Source organism: Rhinoderma darwinii, chromosome 3 (genome assembly GCF_050947455.1).
Source record: "Rhinoderma darwinii isolate aRhiDar2 chromosome 3, aRhiDar2.hap1, whole genome shotgun sequence".
NCBI lineage: Eukaryota > Metazoa > Chordata > Amphibia > Anura > Rhinodermatidae > Rhinoderma > Rhinoderma darwinii.
This window is the reverse complement of record NC_134689.1, coordinates 397,921,656-397,941,845: the sequence shown is the minus strand read 5'-3', so window position 1 is coordinate 397,941,845 and position 20,190 is coordinate 397,921,656. Positions and strand designations below refer to the sequence as shown.

The 20,190-nt window shown below is 44.2% G+C and overlaps 2 protein-coding genes across 6 annotated transcripts in view; one reads left to right on the top strand and one right to left on the bottom strand.

Annotated features, from left to right (window-relative positions):
* The window catches only part of ACP5 (acid phosphatase 5, tartrate resistant), a 189,442-nt gene that overhangs the window by 57,044 nt on the left and 112,208 nt on the right, over nucleotides 1-20,190 (bottom strand). Inside the window, exon 1 of one of the 5 annotated variants that reach the window (XM_075859045.1) lies at nucleotides 5,900-5,939. The exons of the other annotated variants lie outside the window; for them this stretch is intronic. The gene's annotated coding sequence lies outside the window, so the exon portion shown is untranslated. Of the gene's footprint in view, nucleotides 1-5,899; nucleotides 5,940-20,190 lie in introns of those variants that run through there. 5 annotated transcript variants of the gene reach the window in all.
* Nucleotides 1-20,190, top strand: part of LYL1 (LYL1 basic helix-loop-helix family member) — a 94,523-nt gene that overhangs the window by 14,101 nt on the left and 60,232 nt on the right. The window lies entirely within an intron of this gene.

Genomic DNA, 20,190 nt, shown 5'->3' with positions numbered 1-20,190 from the left:
GTCTTTTGCAGAATTTATTAGAATTAGGCCGTGAAAATTAATATCAACATTATTTCCAATAAAATGTAGAATTTTTTAGATTTCATGAAGGAGAAAGGAGAAAGCACCCCAATATTTGTAAAGCAATTTCTCCCGAGTACGGCTATACCCCACATGTGGTCATAAATGCTTTTTCATTAGAAAGTAATTAACCCTTTCTGGACTGATCCATGTTTTGCTTTTTCTTTTTAATTTTTCCCTCCCCGCTTTCCGAGAGCCATAACTTTTTTATTTTTCCGTCAATAGAGTGGTGTGAGGGTTTATTTTTTGCGGGATGAGCTGTAGTTTTTATTGGTACCATTTTTTGGTACATACAAGTTTTAGCACTTTTTATTACATTTTTTGGTAGAGCTAAGGTTACCAAAAAACAGCGGTTTTGCAGTTTTAAATTCTTTATTTTTCACGGCGTTCACCGTGCGAGTTAAATAATGGTATATTGTAATAGTTTGGACTTTTATGGATGCAGCGATACCAATTTTGTGTATTTTTATTTTTTTTTACATTACTTTAGAGAAAAAATGTGAAAAGGTTGTTTTTTTGGACTTTAAATATTTAAATTGACACCCGCAGCGTATGGCACGGGCTCAGTGAGTGAGACGCTCCATACATCACCCCCCACACCACGACATGCTATTAAGTCATGGTGCGCGAAAAGTTTCATGCGCAGCGGATGGTGCAAAGTGAAAATTAAAATTTTCGACTGATGTGCCATTTTAGTGCACTATATGTTGTGCCCAGTTTGTGCCACAAATACCACAAATAAAATATTAACAGGGTTCTCCCGGGTATGGCGATGCCATATCGGTGGACGTAAACGGCTGTTTGGGCACGCTGTAGGGCTCAGAAGGGAGGGAGCGCCATTTGGCTTTTGGAGCACAGATTTTGCTTGGTAGTAGCTCTGGCGTTTTGCTGGTATTTCAGTTCATAATGTGGGGGTACATGTAGGCTGGGCAGAGTACATCAGGGGCACAATAAGATGGTATAATAATGGGGTAAATAAATAATAATCCGCAGATATGTGGCCAGTGTCGCACTGATAAATGGCGCCCGATCTTATCCGCTTTTGGAACACTGCACATTTTGCATCGCTATATTCTGGGAGCCAGAACTTTTTTTATTTTCTCACCACCAGAGCCGTGTGAGGGCTTATTGTTTGCGGGATAATCTGTAGTTTTCATTGGTACCATTTTGGGGTACATGCGATTTATTTTTTTTATCACTTTTTATTTCATTTTTCGTCAAGCAAGGCGACCAAAAACCATCAATTCTGACAATGTTTTTTATTTATTTTTTACGGCTTTCACCCTGGGAAAAAATGACCCTTATACTTTATTCTACGGGTCGATACGATTATGGTGATACCGTATGTATATTGTTATTTTTACATTTTGCAGCGTTTGCGCAATAAAAGAACTTATTTATAAAATAAACTATTTTTTGTGTCACCATATTCTGAGAGCCATAACTTTTATATTTTTCAGTCAAAAAAGCTGTGTAAAGGCTTGTTTTTTGCGGGACGGGATGTAGTTTGTATTGGTACCATTTTGGCGTACTTGCAACTTTTGGATCACTTTTTATTGTATATTTTGGGAGGGGTGGTGACCAAAAAAGTGATTCTGGCATTGTTTTTCGAACAGCGAAACGCGCGTTGGGGTGTTATTTCTCTGTCACATGGACCACGTGGATCGCAGGCTCACCACACTAATGGGTAAGATCTGACACATTAACTTCTTCTGGTTGATTCCAGATTGGAAGTGCCTTTCACCTCTGGGTACATTCAGGCCATATTCCTTCTGGATATATGGCACCGGGGTCTTTTCTCGGAACACACGTGTTTGTAGATCGCTAATTAAGATGCTTAGCATATGCGGTACATGATATTGTGGTTGTTACATATTGGACAGCAGCTGATATGGATTATGCACTATTACTATTTTCTTGCTGACTTCATGATCTTGTATTTGTTATCTTGGTTTACCGCAGCCATGTCCATGTACTAAGGTGTATGTGTACACTATACCCTATAATTTGGTGGTGCATTCGTACCATTCGTGCGATTCCACAGCGGTTTTTGGAGTGGTCCATATATAACTTTCTTCTTTTTAGAAACCTCGCTTGTTTTTATTACGTATGTTATATGTTTATATATTTATCTCTAATAAAATTAATTTTCTACAATATGTGTAGCCCTGTGACTCTTGGTTCTCAATTTCTTTATCTGATATGGTAGAGTCCTGCTATCCTTTGATTAGATATTTTGGGGGTACTTTGTACACATGTGCTGGTTGTACCTAACCACTTACTTTTTCCCTGAGAGACATTTATTCATAATACGTTTATTTTATTTGCGGTATTCACCGTGTGGGAAAAATAATATTATAGTTTTATAGATGGGGTTGTTACGAACGCGGTGATACCAAATATGTGTACTTTTTTTTACGTGTTCATTTTTTTTCCTATAATAAGAGACTTATTATAGGGAAAAAAAGCAGTTTTTGTTTATGTCACTTATAACTTTTATTTTTACATTTTTTTTAAAATATTTTTATTCTTTTTTTTTACTTTCTTTACTTGTCCCACTAGGGGACACTTAGACTTGCAGCTCTGATCGCTGCTGGAACACATTACACTACCTACGTAGTGTAATGCATTCCAACTGTCATTGTGACGTGACAGTCACACTGACAGGAAGCCTACGACGACCACCCTCCGGCTGGTCCTCATAGGCTTCTGTACATGGCAGCCCGGAAGCCATTGTCTGGCATCCGGTTGCCATGGGTACCATCGCCAGCCCCCGTGATTTCACGTGGGGGCTTCCGATCTCCGCTAAAATCCTTAGATGTGGCGATCGAAATCGACCGCCGCATCGAAGGGGTTAACTGCCAAAATCAGCGGCGATGGGCCGCTGATCGCAACGGGCCGCTGATCGGCAACAGGGAATGCAGGGCAGACACCCTGCAGTTAACCGCTGCTGCAGTGTAGCGCCGCGCGACGGTTAACTGTCAAAGCACAGACGTAACTTCTATTGGCAGTTTATCCCGAACTTCTCATCTCTGACTGCCCCAATCTCAGCCCTCACCAAGAAGGGGGCGGCCCACCCTATTTTCATTTATACGGTTCATAAGAACATTACGTACTTACAGTCAGCACAACGATTAAATCCTCGCCAAGCCAGGTGGTCGTTGTTCTTCGCTAGATTTCTATTCCTGCTTCACTTCCGTCCTGCTGATAAGAATGTGTAGGCTGATGCCCCGTCTCGAGCGGTTAAGATTAATGACTCAGAAGAGATCCCCAATATATTATAGACACGTCTAGGATTTTGGTCGCTAGCCCGTTGCAAAAGAGACATTCCTCCTGGAATTACTTTTGTCCGCCTTACGGACAGGAGGAGAATTCTCCGCTGGGGACACAGCTCTAAATTGGCGGGGCACTCTGGAGTTCGAAAGGGTCAGGACTTCATAGCCCGTCAGTATTGGTGGCCCATGCTGCCCAAGGATGTTGTGGACTATGTCTCCTCATGTACGAACTGTGCCTCGAACAAGTCTTCCCGCTTCAAACCTGCTGGTCTGCTCCTTCCTCTGCCTGTTCCTGATGCCCCTTGTCAGCATATAGCTATGGACTTTATCACTGATGTTCCCCGCTCGGCTAGATGTACTACAATCTGGGTAGTAGTGGATATTTTCTCAAAGGTGGCAAATTTTATTCCACTGACTGGCCTTCCGTCTGCTCCTCGCCTGGCAAGCCTGTTTATTTCGCACATCTTCCGACTACATCTCCCTCTACATATTGTCTCGGACCAGGGTGTACAGTTTACATCCAAGTTCTGGAGAGCCCTGTGCAGGTTGCAGGACGTTAAACTTGACTTCTCTTCTGCATATCACCCTCAGTGCAATGGTCAAGTGGAGAGGACCAACCAAATTTTAGAGAATTATCTTCGCCACTTTGTTTCCATCCAACACGACAATTGGGAGCAACTCCTGCCTTGGGTGGAATTCTCATATAACAACTTCACAAGTAAGTATACCGCCTCGTCTCCCTTTTACATTGTGTACAGCCAGCATCCTCGAGTTCCTCTTCCTATGCCAGCCATGACTCAAGTACCGGCAGCTAACTCTTCACTTGGCTCTTTTGTTCACATCTGGCAGCAAACTAAGGCTGCGATTCTCCAAGCAGTGGACCAAATAAAAAAGCATGCCGATTAAAGGAGGAAAATTCCCCCTCAATTCTCTCCTGGAGTCAAGGTCTGGCTGTCCTCAAGAAACATTCGGCTCAAGGTGCCTTCTCACAAGTTCGCTCCTAGGTTTCTCAGTCCTTTCGAGGTACTACAGCGGATCAACATAGTATGCTATAAACTTTGGTTGCCTCCTACTCTGAAGATTCCCAACTCATTCCATGTGTCTCTTCTTAAACCTGTGGTCCTGAACCACTACAGTAAAGCTCCTAGGTCTGCAGTTGCTCCCAGTGGTTCTTCTGAGGTATTCGAGGTGAAGGAGATCCTGGACCGCAAGAGGGTAGGAGGAAGGACTTTCTATTTGGTGGACTGGACTGGGTTTGGTCCTGAGGAGAGATAATGGGAGCACGAGGAGAACCTCAATGTCCCTGCCCTCATTAAAAGAGTCTTCTCTCGCTCTGGTCCCAAGAGAATGTGGCGTATGGGGGGGTACTGTTACAGCCGAGACCTTCACTTACCTGCCTCCTGCAGATCCTCCTCGTCCTGTCGGCGTCTTCCTCCCCAGAGACGTCGGCACATGCGCCCGCTCTGTCCCATAGTGATTACTATGGCCAGAGCGGGCCAGTTCGCACATATGTAAATAATTAATTAATTATTCCCTGATCACCCTGAACTATAAAAAGGGTCATGCCCCTCTGATCCTTGCCTGGGTGTTGTTAGTTAATCCCATGTTAGTCTTTGCAAATGGTCCTTTAGTGTTATCCTGTTCCTGTTGTTTCCCGTGCCCTGCTACCTGTATCGCATGCTGTGTCCTTCTTCCTGAGCCTGTTAGTGTTTGAGTCGTGTCCTACTGCACCTGCTGTCATCTACCACGTCCAGTGTCATCTGCCACATCCAGTGTCATCTACCACATCCAGCGTCATCTGCCACATCTGGCGTAACCTGCTGCACCCACCTCCATCCGTGCTAAAGCGTCGGCCACTGTCTGGACTATTTCAGGTACCCTTGTGCTACAAACTGGTATAGACTCTCGCATAGACTGTGACTTGGCCAGCTGCCTCTCCGCTACGGCGGAGCGGCCTAGTGGGTCCACATACCCTGTGATCGTGACAGACATGACTTAATTTTTTGGGGGAATGAACTCTCATACTGTACTACAGATGTTTTTTCTTTGAATAGTCGGAGACATAAATATGCCATTCAAAGACAGAAAACGAATCATTATATACAAGATGACTATAAAGGATTGACGTCAACCCAAGAACTGTGCAACAAACCAGGGGAAAAAATTTACATAGATATATATACTGTATACAAAAAGATTCTTTACAGTAAGGCTGTATTCACATATCATTTTTGCCCTATGTTCGGCATATGTGCCAGGAAAACTACTGGCGCATGCGCTGAACACATCTATATGCCCTTTTGGATTTCGCCGGTATATATGGGTATATCTTTTTTTCACGCTATAGGAACGTGTAGTCTGCTGTGCTTTCCTATTCAAAAGCATACAGTAAAAAAAGTTTTTTACAACGGGACCCTATGGGCAACATGCATGCCTATACAGTGTCATACAACAGAGCCAAATAGAGGGAGACGAGACAGCACATCCAAAAAATAAGGAATTTATTCACCCAAATATGCAACGTTTCAATCCAATAATAATCTTTTAAATGTCTGCATACTTACAGCTATTCTTCTTCTTTTTTATCGTTTTTTTAGATGAAGATCTGTTGGTGGTACTTCTCCTCTGGACTCATGCGTCTATTCTTCTCCATTTCGTGAGCACAATGACGTTATCTCCTGTATTACGTTGTCATCAACGGACGCCTATCGATATATACTGTACATGGTTATATATAGATCTTCAATATTGTTTTGGTATTGTCATTATCCCTGTGATCACGTTATTATATTTAAATATTCTCAGTTTCGTTATATGGACCCGTCCCTCTTTATTCCTTCTCCCTCGGGATTTGGGTATATTCCTGGCTATGTTCATTCCTTACCCAGGTGAAGTGCGGTGGTGCACCATGTAGGGTGACATTGTGTGACTTAACGTGATACAGACATCACGGCCTGGGTTCGGTTCCTGGGTCTGCTTTTGTTTGGATTCCACCTATGTCGAACTCCGTTTCTACTTCAGTATGATGTGGGAGGGGGTATTTTGGACTGGAGGGAGTGAGCCTCTTTGTCACCTAATTTTATTGGCATTTTGAGCTTCGGTGGTATTGAGTTTGGCTGTAGGTTAATCACTTTATGTCCCATTCCAGATGGATGAGAGGTCTGGGGGCAAGCGGGTTCTTATATATTGAGCGATCTTTTCTATAATACATTGAATCGTTAAACATACTATATATTATTGGTGTACCAATTTTAGTTTAATGATATCACGTTTTGTGTTCTCCCTTTTCCTAGTACACTGTGCCCAATAGGTGCCTGTTGGCGACTTGGATCCCTTTCCTTTTTCCCATCTTTGAGATGAAGTTCGTGTGCCCTGGTTTTTCTTTGCCCATGGGCGAACATGGTCTAAAACAGACCTACTCAGAAATTTCTTGATAAGTCCGTTGGGCATGCGCAGCAGATAGAGTAGTTTCTTTAACACGGCTGCATTCACTTAGTCTCCAGACATGCGCAGTGGCGAGTGGGAGACGCTGAGACCGAGGAATAGTAAGTCCACATGTGATAGCTTTGTTGGTATGCTTAAATGTGTGTTTTTAAACTAATTTCTTTACCTGATTTATTGGGTACTTAAGTATTGTACACCCACTAAATAGAACTTGTACATTGTACTTCCTTATTAAACACTTTTATAATGATCACTATACTATGTTTATGTCATGTAGTGTTTGTTATTTAATATCATGACCCTATTACTTGTATTTTTTTATACTGTATCATTTAATTATATTTGCTGATTGTTAATGACTCTTTGAGTCCTTGTATACTTACCACATTGTGTATGTTCTCGTGCTTGAGAAAGGTCGGATTGGATTGAAACGTTGCATATTTAGGTGAATAAATTCCTCATTTTTTGGATGTGCTGCCCCGTCTCCCTCTATTTGGATTACATCAAAGGACTTTGGATCAGGTTCTGTTGAGGCTTGCACCCATATAATCGTGTATCTGGTGCTGTGATATCGCATTGTTTGACATATACAACAGAGCCTTCCATCGGAGGTATATGTTCCACGGTATACCTCGGACAAAAGGCAAAAACAGCTAGTCAACAAAGTATTCAAATGGCGGAATTCTCTACCACAAGATGTAGTAATAATAAGAAAAAACATTGATATAATTAAAGAAAAGGGGGGCAAGTGATGTTAAGTTGATCCTCAGGAAGTATCTGAGGCATTGGCTACAATCGCCATGGGGGTTTTGCTATGAGTTTCTCTGGATTAGGTTAGGTTTGACTTGATAGACATCTATCTTTTTCCAACCTACGGAACTATATAACTAGCAAACTTACTTAATTTCTAATAATTAAACAGACCACATGTGTAGATTCCTGATCTAGCCCCCCTATTATATATGAAATCCAGGACAAAAAATATGACCTGTCAATTAATATACAAAGTTGTTATTTGACTGCTAGTGATTAGAAGAATATAGTTTCCCCCAAGACGTCTTGTATTCCTTTTGGGTCTTCTTCTCAATGATGTGTTCATAATTCCTGATGTCTCCCTCCATCTTTGGGAAAAGAAAATCCTCCCCGATTCCAATTATGGCAATCCGTATAGATCCCTGGATCAACAATCCATCTCCAGCAATCTACTATACATAATTTGTAATAATGTGTCTCAAGGCATTGAGACCTCTTTCAAAATCATTTACCAAATCAACCATCACAACATCCCGAGGCAAATTCCATAGTCAGACTTACTGCTTCAAGGCTATGTTCACCAAGGGCAGATACGTTCCGTATAAGCAGACAGCATATCCGTCTTGGTCGCTGCAGGGAATTCCGGCCAAAAAAAACGCACCAAATTGGTTTTCAGCCGGAATGTCCGTTGCGGAAAACTGCACATAGAAAAAAAAAGTTTGATATTATTGTAGCCATGGCGATGCGTCCCTCTTCCGTCCTGTAGGCTTCATCCCATGTGACCGCTTCAGCCTGTGAAAAACCGCAACGCAGGTCAGATTGAGAACGCTTTTATTCTGCTCATCATTTACGCAGCGTGTGGATGAGCATCTGTGTCTGTTGTTACTGCGCCATTCCTCTTGCGGACGGTCACTAGGAGACCCGCTCGCCTGGCAAGAGATCCTCTGTCCCTTGTCCCTGTGCTCGGGCCACTTCTTACATACTCTTCTTACATACACTTCTCTCCATTCATGTCCATTTGTACTCAGCACAGCGTGATCTCGCGAGATCACGCTGTGCTGAGTACAAATGGACATGAATGGCTGATTTGTCAGCTTCATACACTCCTCTTTACAACGCCCACTTGGTCAAAAGTTAAAAAATTAACTTTTGACCAAGGCATGGGACAGGCATGTTGAGGAAGATGGAGGCAGAATGCATCACAGGAGAGACCAGGTGAAGGAGCCTTCCCTCACAGACATACTTGCTGCGGTGAAGCAGAACTCCTCGATCTTATCTATGCTGACTGGGCAGATGGGAAGCCTGAAGGAAGATATTCTGCTGTTACGAAATGATTTACAGAAAGTGGCAGAGAGAAGCACAGTTGTTGAGGGGAGAGTGTCTGAAGTGGAAGATGTTCTGCCGGAGCTCAGACGTGATGTGCAGTCTCAGTCCTTGGCGGTGGTAGCCCTGCAGGCTAAGGCGGATGATTTGGAAAATTGGTTACGCAGAAACAACGTGCGGTTGGTAGGAGTGCCGGAAAAAGCGGAGGGCAATAACTCGGATGAGTTTTTTGAAAAATGGCTGCTGGAGCAGTTTGGCCGGGAAGAGCTGTCTCCTTTATATGCTGTTGAAAGAGCGCACAGAGTACCTACCAGACCGGGACCACCGGGGAGACCCCTGAGACCGGTCTTAGTGAAGCTGTTACACTACAAGGACAGAGATAAGATACTGAGGAAGGCAAGGGAACGGCAGGAAATCTCCATCAATGGCGCTAAAATATCCTTTTATCCGGATTTCTCTGCGGAAGTACAGAAGAAGCGGCTGCAATATTGGGACGTAAAGAAAGCGTCTGAGGAACTGGTCCATACCATACTCCATGATGTATCCGGCTAAATTGCGGGTGGTTGCATTTGGGACTGCTTCATTCTTTGAGAACCCCAGAGAGGCTGGTATCCTTTTAACAGAGTGGCCGCACTTGATGGCGATGTTATTGTGGGATCGTTACTGGGTACCTAATGTATCTGTAAATTCTGCTGATTGTGTGGGATTGTTTATTACATACGAATAGCAGTGGGAGCCAGCGCTCACTGGAAGTGGTGAAAAAGTTAAATGGTTCAAAGGGAGATGCCAATAGGGCATGTCAAAAGTTCGCACTATGGTGCGTTTCTGCTGGATAGGAGAGACAGTTCATGTCGCTCTGACCCTTTTCGGAGGGAAGGTTTTGTTGGGGGGGGAGGGGAGGAGGGAGGGAACGCACGGCCTAATATCTTGACTGGAGCAGGCTGGAATAGTAACAGATTTCTCAAAGATATGGCGCCTGATGGGATCGGTTAAATGTCTATCCTGGAATGTCCGGGGAATACGGGAAGCTAGGAAACGACAGGCAATCTTTAACTGGGTTAAACAGCAAAATGCCCTGATAGTGGGGCTGCAAGAAACGCATCTGACTAGAGAATCTGTGTCCTTATTGCAGAGAGTGTGGATTGCACATGGGTTTCACTCCTTTGATACGACTTATTCTAGGGGGATAAGCTTGCTGATACACAGGAGTCTTCCCTTTGTTTGTCATTCGTCTTTTTCTGATGAGGAGGGGAGGTATGTGGGAGTGCATTGTACTATATATCACTGGGAGTGTATTCTAGTAGTGCTGTATATCCCTCCGCCTTATTCTAGCATTGTACTTAAACGAGTTACGGAGAAACTCTCCAGGTGGCCTGAGGTACCGCTAATCGTGATGGGGAATTTTAATGCAGTGATGTCTGAAGGGTTGGATAGGTTTCATAGGGGAGGGGGAGGGCAAAGGGGTGAACTGACTGCCTTTGGAAGATTAATGGAGGAATTGGGTTTGCTGGATATTTGGAGAGATAAAGATCCAGGGGTGAGGCAGTACTCGTGTGCATCGTCCACGTTTCAGTCTCTTTCACGAATAGACTTGGTAGCATGCTCAGCTTCAGCAGTGCTGTACATAGCACAAATATCTACAGAGGGCGTTGTCAGACCACTCTCCGATGGTGGTGACGCTGGAAGTGGGTGAAAGGCCTACCAGGAACCCCGGGAATTGGAAGCTGAATGCGTTTTGGCTAAAATTGATGGATGGCGGGGAAATACGGGACTTGATAAAATAATATTTCAATTTTAATACTGAGTCAGTGCCGCGAGGGGTGTTATGGGACGCCATGAAAGCATGGTTGAGAGGAGTATTCATTCAACATATTAAACGAATAAAAACGAAATCTAGGCAATTGGGAGAAAGCTTAGAGGATCGGGTGACAGAAACAGAAGGGAGACATGTAGAAGAGGGGTCCGAGGAGACACTTAGACATTGGGTGGAGGCACAGACGTTGTTGAAAAATCACCAACTAGCAATGGCGGATAATAAACGCTTATTCCTTAAACAGAAATATTATGAAGAAGGGGAAACGGCGGGGAGGCTGCTCGCTAGGATGGCAAAGCCGCATGGGAGTAATAATTTCATTCATGGCCTTAGGGGGGGAGGGGGGGAGGGTGGAGACAGACACGGGGCAAATCTTGCAAATATTTCAGAGGTTTTATACTGACCTATACACATCCAAAGTGCATTACGACACACAGCAATTGGATGAGTATCTGGGAAACATTAATTTGCCTACCTTGGGCCGGGAGGACCGTGAAAGCTTGGAGGCACCTATTTCACTGGAGGAGCTGGAACAGGCGATAAGGGATATGGCAAATGAGAAAGCTCCGGGTCCAGATGGGTTACCAGGGGAAATCTATAAGGAATATGGGACGGAGTTAGCGCCACACTACTTGAATACTTTGCAGGATAGCTTTGACAGAGGTAAACTACCAGACTCCCTATATGAGGCAACGATAGTGGTTCTCCCAAAAGAGGGGAAAGACAGTCAATTACCGGAGTCCTACAGACCAATATCCTTGCTGACATTGGATGTTAAGATTTTGGCAAAGATATTGGCGCTGCGGCTGAATAGGGTGGTACAGCATGTTGTGCATGAAGACCAATCGGGGTTCATGCCCTCCAAATCAACGGCTGTCAACCTCAGGCGGCTGTTTCTAAATCTTCAGGCGACACCGGATGATCAAGGAGGAAGGGCGGTGCTAACGTTAGATGCTGCGAAAGCGTTCGATTGTGTAGAATGGGGGTACTTATGGCGAGTAATAGAAAAGATGGGATTCGGCACCCTAACTTCGTGAAGTGGGTACAGTTGCTGTATGTGGCCCCTACAGCCCGCATACGGGTGAATGGTGCAATGTCCGAGAGATTTTCACTGGCCCGGGGTACGCGCCAGGGGTGCCCACTGTCACCATTGCTGTTCGCCTTGGCGGTAGAGCCACTGGCGTGCCTCATAAGACAGGAGGAGCGCATAAGAGGCTTGCAATATGGGGAAATGGAGGAAAAAATTTCACTATATGCAGACGATATTTTAATATATATGACGGACACTGAGAACACTCTGGAGGTAGTAATGGACACGATCACAAGGTTTGGGGAGTTCTCGGGATTAAATATTAACTGGACCAAGTCTGCTCTAATGCCACTTGACACAGTGAATATTGTAGATACTGGAGTGGGACCCCGGATTCCGATAGTCTCTGAATTTACGTACCTAGGGGTTAAGGTGACGGCTAGGGTCCAAGACTATATGTCTTTGAATGTTTTACCACTGCTGCTCAAGGTGAAACATAAGGTGGACGCCTGGAACAGGCTCCCGCTCTCTGCTCTGGGGAGGACTAATCTAATCAAGATGATCCTTATGCCTCAAGTTTTAGATATTCTTCATAACTCCCCAGTATGGATACCTAAGCACTGGTTCAGACGATTGCACAATCTTTTTCGGGATCTGGTCTGGAAAAAAGGGGTTCCAAGGATAAAATTGGAGAAATTGCAATTGCCTAAAGACGAAGGGGGGTTCGCGCTGCCAAATGCCTGGATATATTATCTGGCTGCCCAGAGCCAACAGTTTAAGGGGTGGGAGGACACAGAGACATGGGGCTCTAGCGCACGTTTATTGTCATATTTGGGGGAGGACTCAACCCACTAGAGGGTCTGGAAGCGCATACCTTTAAGAGATTGGCGAGTGCTAAACCAACATTACTCCTGATACATAAAATATGGTGGCAATGCAAACAGATCCTGGGAGTGGGAATGTGTACCAAATATACTCCCCTATGGCATAATCCGGTCCTGTGGGAATTATACCAATTAGAGGGCATGCAAAAATGGGAGTCGCAGGGGTTAGGCGATTACAACACCTGTATGATGATAACGTGCTGAGATCATTTCAGCAGTTGAAAGACCTATTTCCACTGGAGCACAGTATGTTTTACCAGTATTTGCAGATCCGTCATGCCCTACAGGCGCAGGCGCATGTGGTAGACCTGACGGTCTGTGCTCTTGGGGTCCTAGAGTATGTGGGACGGGCTGACACGACCAAAGGCCTGATCTCAATGGCGCACAGGAGCTTACTGTCCAAACACCTGGGAAACCCGATGGTGCTGGTAAAAGCGAAATGGGAACAGGATGTCGGTCCATTGACCGAGGAGGAGTGGGAGGAGATATTAGCGTCCACATGTCACTTATCACTCAGTCTGGCGCAGAGGAGATCCCAACTCTTCCTGATACATAGAGTGTACCGCACCCCGTGGGTATTAAAACAGATGGGTATTGGATGCTAAATGTCCTAGGTGCACGGAGGAGAAGGTGGACATATTGCATATGTTTTGGTCATGTGAGGCCCTGAGGACCCTATGGGGGGAAATATTGGATCTGATAAAGCAGGTGTATGGTCGGGAATTGGCGGCAGACCCTAAAGTTATGTTGTTGGGAGCGGTGGGAGAATTGGAGTGTGACAAAATGGCAAGTCTGGCAATTGCCAAAATATTATATCAAACGAGGAAATGCATTGCTAAACACTGGCTGGACGCGGAGCCACCAGGGATGAGGGAAATTGTAGGAATGTTGAATTATAATATCCTGATGGAGCATAAGATATTTTCGAAAAGGGGCACGGAAAAAAAAATTGATAAACAATGGAGCAGATGGTTGGCCTGTCCAGAGGTGCTGTCACCTGAACTGAGTAGACTAAGGGCGAGAGTCGTCTGAGGAACTGGAGGTGATAGAGTCTGGAGCAAAGAAGGGGTGGTGGAGAACCTTGATAAGAGAAATGTGCTCTGACCAGGAATGGTACTAGAAACAAAGGGTGGAGATATGGTGGGGGGCTGTGCGGGGAGGGGGGAAAGGGGGGAAAGGGGGGATGTTGGGGATTTCCTGATATGCTGTAACTATTGTATACGATGTTGGAAAATTGAAATGTGAATGTCAATGTGTTATTTTATTCCTGTGTTCGTATCAATAAAATTGGATTGATTTTAAAAAAAAAGAAACTAATTAGCATAAATCTAAAATTTGTCATCACTTGCTCAAAAATGATTGCTTTTCAAAATAAAAACCACTGTTGTTATCTACATTACAGCGCCAATCAGATTATGTAGGAAATAGGGCACTTATAATGTGGTGACAGAGTCTCTTTAACCCTAATCAATAATTGTAAGTCCCTAAACCTAAAGTTGTGCGTTAAATCATACAGATTTTTTGGTGGAACTATAAAAGGCGCAGAGGGGTAATTAGCAACTGCTCATCGTCTTACTCCTGGTATGTAAAGAAAAAAAAAAGACCTACCATATGTGACAATCGGAGAACAAGTATATTCTATAATTGATGAGGGGGGTTGATAACATGAACAAAACTTCATGTTACCCCTTCCCCTGGGGTCATCTAGAATGATACAAAGACAATAGAAATATCACAAATCCTCTCCCTGCACGCTGTCGGCATATTCCCAGCTGACCCCCCATCCTTGTCGTCACTTCAACTTGCTCTAGCTTGTGCTAGATTGTGGCGAAAGCCACAATTCTAGCCTTGTTTAACCCCTTCCCGCTGCAGCAACTTTTGACTTTCCTGACAGTCTTATTTTTCAAATCTGACATGTCTCACTTTATGTGGTAATAACTTCGGAATGCTTTTACCTAACTAAGCGATTCGGAGATTATTTTCTCGTGACACGTTGGACTTTATGTTACTGGTAAAATTTGGTCGATACATTTAGTATTTAATTGTGAAAAACACCAACATTTTAGCAAAAATCTAAATTTGCATTTTTATAAATTTAAATCAGAGGCGTAGCTAGGGGGGGGGCAGGCGGGGCATGTGCCCCGGGCGCAAGGGAAGGGGGGGGCGCCGAAGAGCAGCTGTTCGCTGCTGATAGGCACCCCGTTTGTCGGACACCTGCAGCAGCTTTAGGAAGAGCCAGGAAATTACACAGCGGCGTTCTGACTGGGTTCTGTGACGGCCAGGGAGTGCACCAGTCCAGTCACCTGACCTGTCACCTGACCTCACGTTAGTGACATGAGGTCAGATGACTCAGGTCAGGGGACAGGTCCACTCCTGTGCTGCAGCCTTCCAGCTCTGCCGCTACTCTGTGCTCTGCTGTTACACACAGCCGACAAGCAGAAGAGGAAGCTCCGCCCACAGCCCGTCCTGACCTGTCAGCAAGGAGACATGGTGAGTGTCTGTGTGTATATGTGTGTGTAGTGTGTATACAGTGTGTGTCTCTGTGTTTGTATGTGTATATGTTACAGTGTGTGCGTGTGTGTGTGTGTGTGTGTGTGTATGTGTGTAGTGTGAATACAGTGTGTGTCTCTGTCTTAGTATGTGTATATGTTACTGTGTGTGTGTGTGTGTGTGTAGTGTGAATACAGTGTGTGTCTCTGTGTTTGTATGAGTACATTATCTGTACTCAGAGTTATCACTGTGTTATCTGTGTTGTTACATAGGACTGCAGGTAACATCTACTACATTATCTGTGCTGTGTACATATGTGCCTGTGTGGGTATATATGGGTCTGTTTGTGAATGTGTCTTTTTGCTTGTATATTTGTGCCTTTTATGTATTTGTATATGTCCCTGTCTGTGTATTTATCTGCCGGTGTGTGTGCGTATCTTTGTCTGTACGTCTATATATTTACCTGTATGTATATATTCCAGAATGTGTGTATGTATATTTGCCTGTATTAATTAGTTTGTGTAGGGGGCGGCAATAGAGAGTCTCGCACAGGGTGCCATCCAAGCTAAGGCCGGCCCTGGCTGTCACCAACCCTAGTCAGAAGGAACTCCGTCGCTGCCTGCGCAGCATGACCTCCTCGGCTCCTCCGGTAAGTCACACCAGGCAGAGTGGAGAGTGGTAGCGGTAGGCTGATGCTCAACGGTCTGTTCACAGTGTGGCGCTAAGTACAAGGGGGGAGTGTGGCGCTATTTAAAAGGGGTGGAATGTGGCACTATTTACAAGAGGGGGGAAAATGTGGCGCTATTTACAAAGGGGCAGCGGGCTGTGTGTGGCACTATCTACAAGGGGGGGAGTGTGCTGCTATCTACTAGGGGGGAAGCGGGCTGTGTGTGGCACTATCTACAGGGGGCTGTGTGTGGCCTCTTTAATTTATTTGCTTTTAATTTATTTTTATGTTAATTACATTATAGAACTACAATCTGAATCTTTGCCCCGGGTGCAGGAGGACCTAGATACGCCTCTGCTTAAATGTATCTGCTTGTGTTATACCACACAAAATAGTTACTAGTTCACATTTCCCATATGTCTACTTTAGATTGGCATAGTTTTTTGAGCATCCATTTATTTTTCTGGGATGTTACAAGGCTTAGAACTTTAGCAGAAATTTCTCACATTTTCAAGAAAATTTCAAACGGCTATTTTTACAGAGACCAGTTCAGATGTGAAGTGGCTTTGAGAGGCCTTATATATTAGAAACCCCCATAAATCACGGCCTTAGAAGCAAAGAAGCAACTGGTGGATTTTTTTTTTTTATTAGATTATATGTTAGACACCATGTCAGGTTTGAAGAGGTCTTGTGGTGCCAAAACAAAGGAAACACCCTAAAAAGACCCCATTTTGGAAACTACACCCCACAAGGAATTCATATAGGAATGTAGTGAGCATTGTGACCACACAGGTGTTTCATAGATTTTATTGGAATTTGGATGTGAAAATGAATTTTTTTTATTTTTTCCAATAAGATGTCGTTTTAGCTATAAAAAAAACCAACAATTTCCAGAAGGAATAAAGAAGAAAAAGCCACCCAACATTTGTAAAGCAACTTCTCCGTAGTAGGTAAATACCCCATATGTGGTCATAAATTGCTGTTTGGGCACACGGCAGGGCTTAGACGGGAAGGCTTTTGGAGTGCAGATTTTGCTGGATTAGTTTCTCGGCACCATGTCGCATTTGTGTAGCCCCCTAAGGTACCAGTACAGTGGAAACTCCCCAAAAGTGACTCCATTTAGGAAAATACACCCCTTGAGGAATTCATCTAGGGGTGTAGTGAGCATTTTGACCCCACAGGTATTTCATAAATTTTATTAGAATTAGGCAGTGAAAATAAAATTTAATTTCGTAGCTTTTCTCAACAACAAAAAAGAACCACAACATTTGTAAAGCAACTTCTCTGGAGTAGGGAAATACCCTATATGTGGTCATAAATTGCTGTTTGGGCACACGGCAGGCTCAGAAGAGGAGCGCCATTTGGCTTTTGGAGCACAGATTTTGATGGATTGGTTTCTTGGCAACTTGTCGCCTTTGCAAAGCCCCTGTGGGACCAAAACAGTGGAAACTCCCCAAAAGTGACTCCATTTGGGAAACTACGGCCCTTGAGGGATTCATCTAGGGGTGTAGTGAGCATTTTGACCCCACAGGTATTTCATAGATTTTATTAGAATTAGGCAGTGAAAATAAACTGTCATTTTTTTTCCCAATAAGAACCCCCAGAAGTGACCTAATTTTGGAAACTACACCCCTCAGGGTATTCACCTAGGGGTGTAGTGAGAATGTTAACCCCGCAGGTGTTTTGCAGAAATTAGTGTGCACTCGATGTTGCAGAGTGAAAATTTTATTATTTTTTCCATAGATATGCCAATATGGGGTGCCCAGCTTGTGCCACCATAACAAGACAGCTCTCTAATTATTATGCGGTGTTTCCCAGTTTTAGAAACACCCTACATGGGGCACTAATCTTTTGCCTGGACATTCGACAGGGCTCAGGAGTGAAAGAGTACCATGTGAAATTGAGGCCTAATTTGGCGACTTACAAAGTATTTGTTCACAATTGCAGAGGCTCTGATGTGAAATAATAAAAGAAACCCCTGAGAAGTGACCCCATTTTGGAAACTGCACCCCTCAAGGCATTTATTAAGGGGTGTTACAAGCATTTTTACCCCACAGGTCTTTTTCCATAAATGATTGCGCTGCGGATGGTGCAAAGTAAAAATTGCAATTTTTTTGCTTGGTAGTAGTTCTGTTTGGAATTTTACTGGTATTTCCGTTTATAATGTGGGGGTATAAGTTAAAATTGACAACATTCGGCATGATATTCTCTCCCAGTCCCCTAGTAACATCGATCCCTTTCCCTCCCGCACTCCCTCTTCTTCACTCTCAGCATTTGACCCAATAACTGAAGAAGTCTCGAGGCTCCTCTCTTCTTCTCGTCCTACTACCTGCCCTAGTGATCCTGTCCCCTCACACCTCCTCCAGTCCCTCTCCCCAGCTGTCACTAGTCACCTGACTAAAATATTTAACCTCTCTCTTTCCTCTGGTATCTTTCCCTCCGCTTTTAAACATGCCATTATAAACCCATTATTGAAAAAACCAACTCTTGACCCATCCAGCGCTGCCAACTACCGACCAGTCTCTAATCTGCCCTTCATCTCCAAACTCCTGGAACGCTTGGTCTACTCTCGCCTTATCCGCTATCTCTCTGCTAACTCCATTCTTGACCCCTTACAATCTGGTTTCCGCACTCTACACTCCACAGAAACTGCCCTTACTAAAGTCTCAAATGATCTCTTGGCGGCTAAATCGGACGGTAAATCCTCTCTCCTGATTCTTTTGGATCTCTCTGCAGCCTTTGACACTGTAGACCACAAACTCCTACTTAACATGCTCCACTCTATTGGCCTCCAGGACGCGGCTCTCTCTTGGTTTTCCTCCTATCTCTCTGACCGCTCGTTCAGTGTGTCATTTGCTGGTTCCACTTCTCCTCTTCCCCTTGATATCGGGGTTCCTCAGGGATCAGTCCTAGGTCCGCTGCTCTTTTCTCTCTACACAGCTCCTATTGGACAAACCATCAGCAGATTTGGCTTCCAGTACCATCTCTACGCTGATGACACCCAATTATATACCTCTTCCCGTGACATCACCCCTGCTCTAATACAGAACACCAGTGATTGTCTGCCCGCTGTCTCTAACATCATGTCCTCTCTCTATCTGAAACTGAATCTTTCTAAAACTGAGCTCCTTGTGTTCCCACCATCTACTTACCTCCCTAAACCTGATGTCTCCATCTCTGTGTGTGGCACTATCATCACTCCTAAGCAGCACGCCCGCTGTCTCGGGGTTATTTTTGACTCAGATCTTTCCTTTACTCCTCACATACAATCACTTTCACGCTCCTGTCATTTTCACCTCAAAAACATCTCTTTTCTTACGGAGGAAACTGCCAAAACTCTCATTGTTGCTCTGATTCACTCTCGTCTTGACTACTGTAACTCATTACTAGTCGGTCTTCCCCTCACTAAACTCTTCCCTCTCCAATCTATCCTCAATGCAGCAGCCAGGCTCATCTTTATGACCAACCGCTACACCAACGCCTCTACCCTGTGCCAGTCACTGCACTGGTTGCCCATCCCCTTCCGAATAAAATTCAAACTTATTACTCTCACCCACAAAGCCCTTCACAGTGCTGCACCTCCTTACATCTCCTCCCTCATCTCTGTCTACCACCCTACTCGGGCTCTACGTTCTGCCAACGACCTTAGATTAAAATCCTCCATAATCCGAACCTCCCACTACCGTTTCCAGGATTTGTCTCGTGCTGCACCAGTCCTCTGGAATGCGCTACCCCAGACAATCAGATTAATTCCCAATATCCACAGTTTTAAACGTGCCCTGAAAACACATCTATTTAGACAGGCCTATAACATTCCCTAATCTGACTCCTTTCCATAGCCCTCCATTTAGATTAGTCATCAGACTAAGATTCCCTCACACTCCTTCTCTTCATGTCCGTCATACACGGATACTGGCTGGTGACCGGCTCATGCAGCTTTTTGCTGGGAAGTGTTGTCCTGGTATAATACGGGCACTCTCGCTTCCAGCAGATATTTTTGGGCCCCCCTTCCCTTGGTTCCCTAATCTTAGGGTCTTGATAAATCGCCTCTTGAAACAGAGGAAATGTTCCCCTCGGGCCGGCACAACTGCAGATTTTTTCTTTCCTGACTTATTGGAGCCTTAACTTGTTTTATTTTGTCATAGACGTAGTGGTATGATGAGGGCTGTTTTTTTTTTGTGGGACGCCCTCTAGTTTTTATTGGTACCATTTTGGGGTACATGCGATTTTTTGATCACTATTTATCCTATTTTTTGGGAGGCAAGGAGACCAAAAAAACAGCAATCCTGGCATAGGTTTTTAGTTTTTTTTTACACAGCGTTCACCATGCGTTATAAATTACATGTTAACTTTATTCTGCGCGTCATTCCGATTCCGGCGATACCTAATTTATAGCACTTTTTTATGTTTTACAACTTTTTGCACAATAAAATAACTTTTGTAAAAAGAAT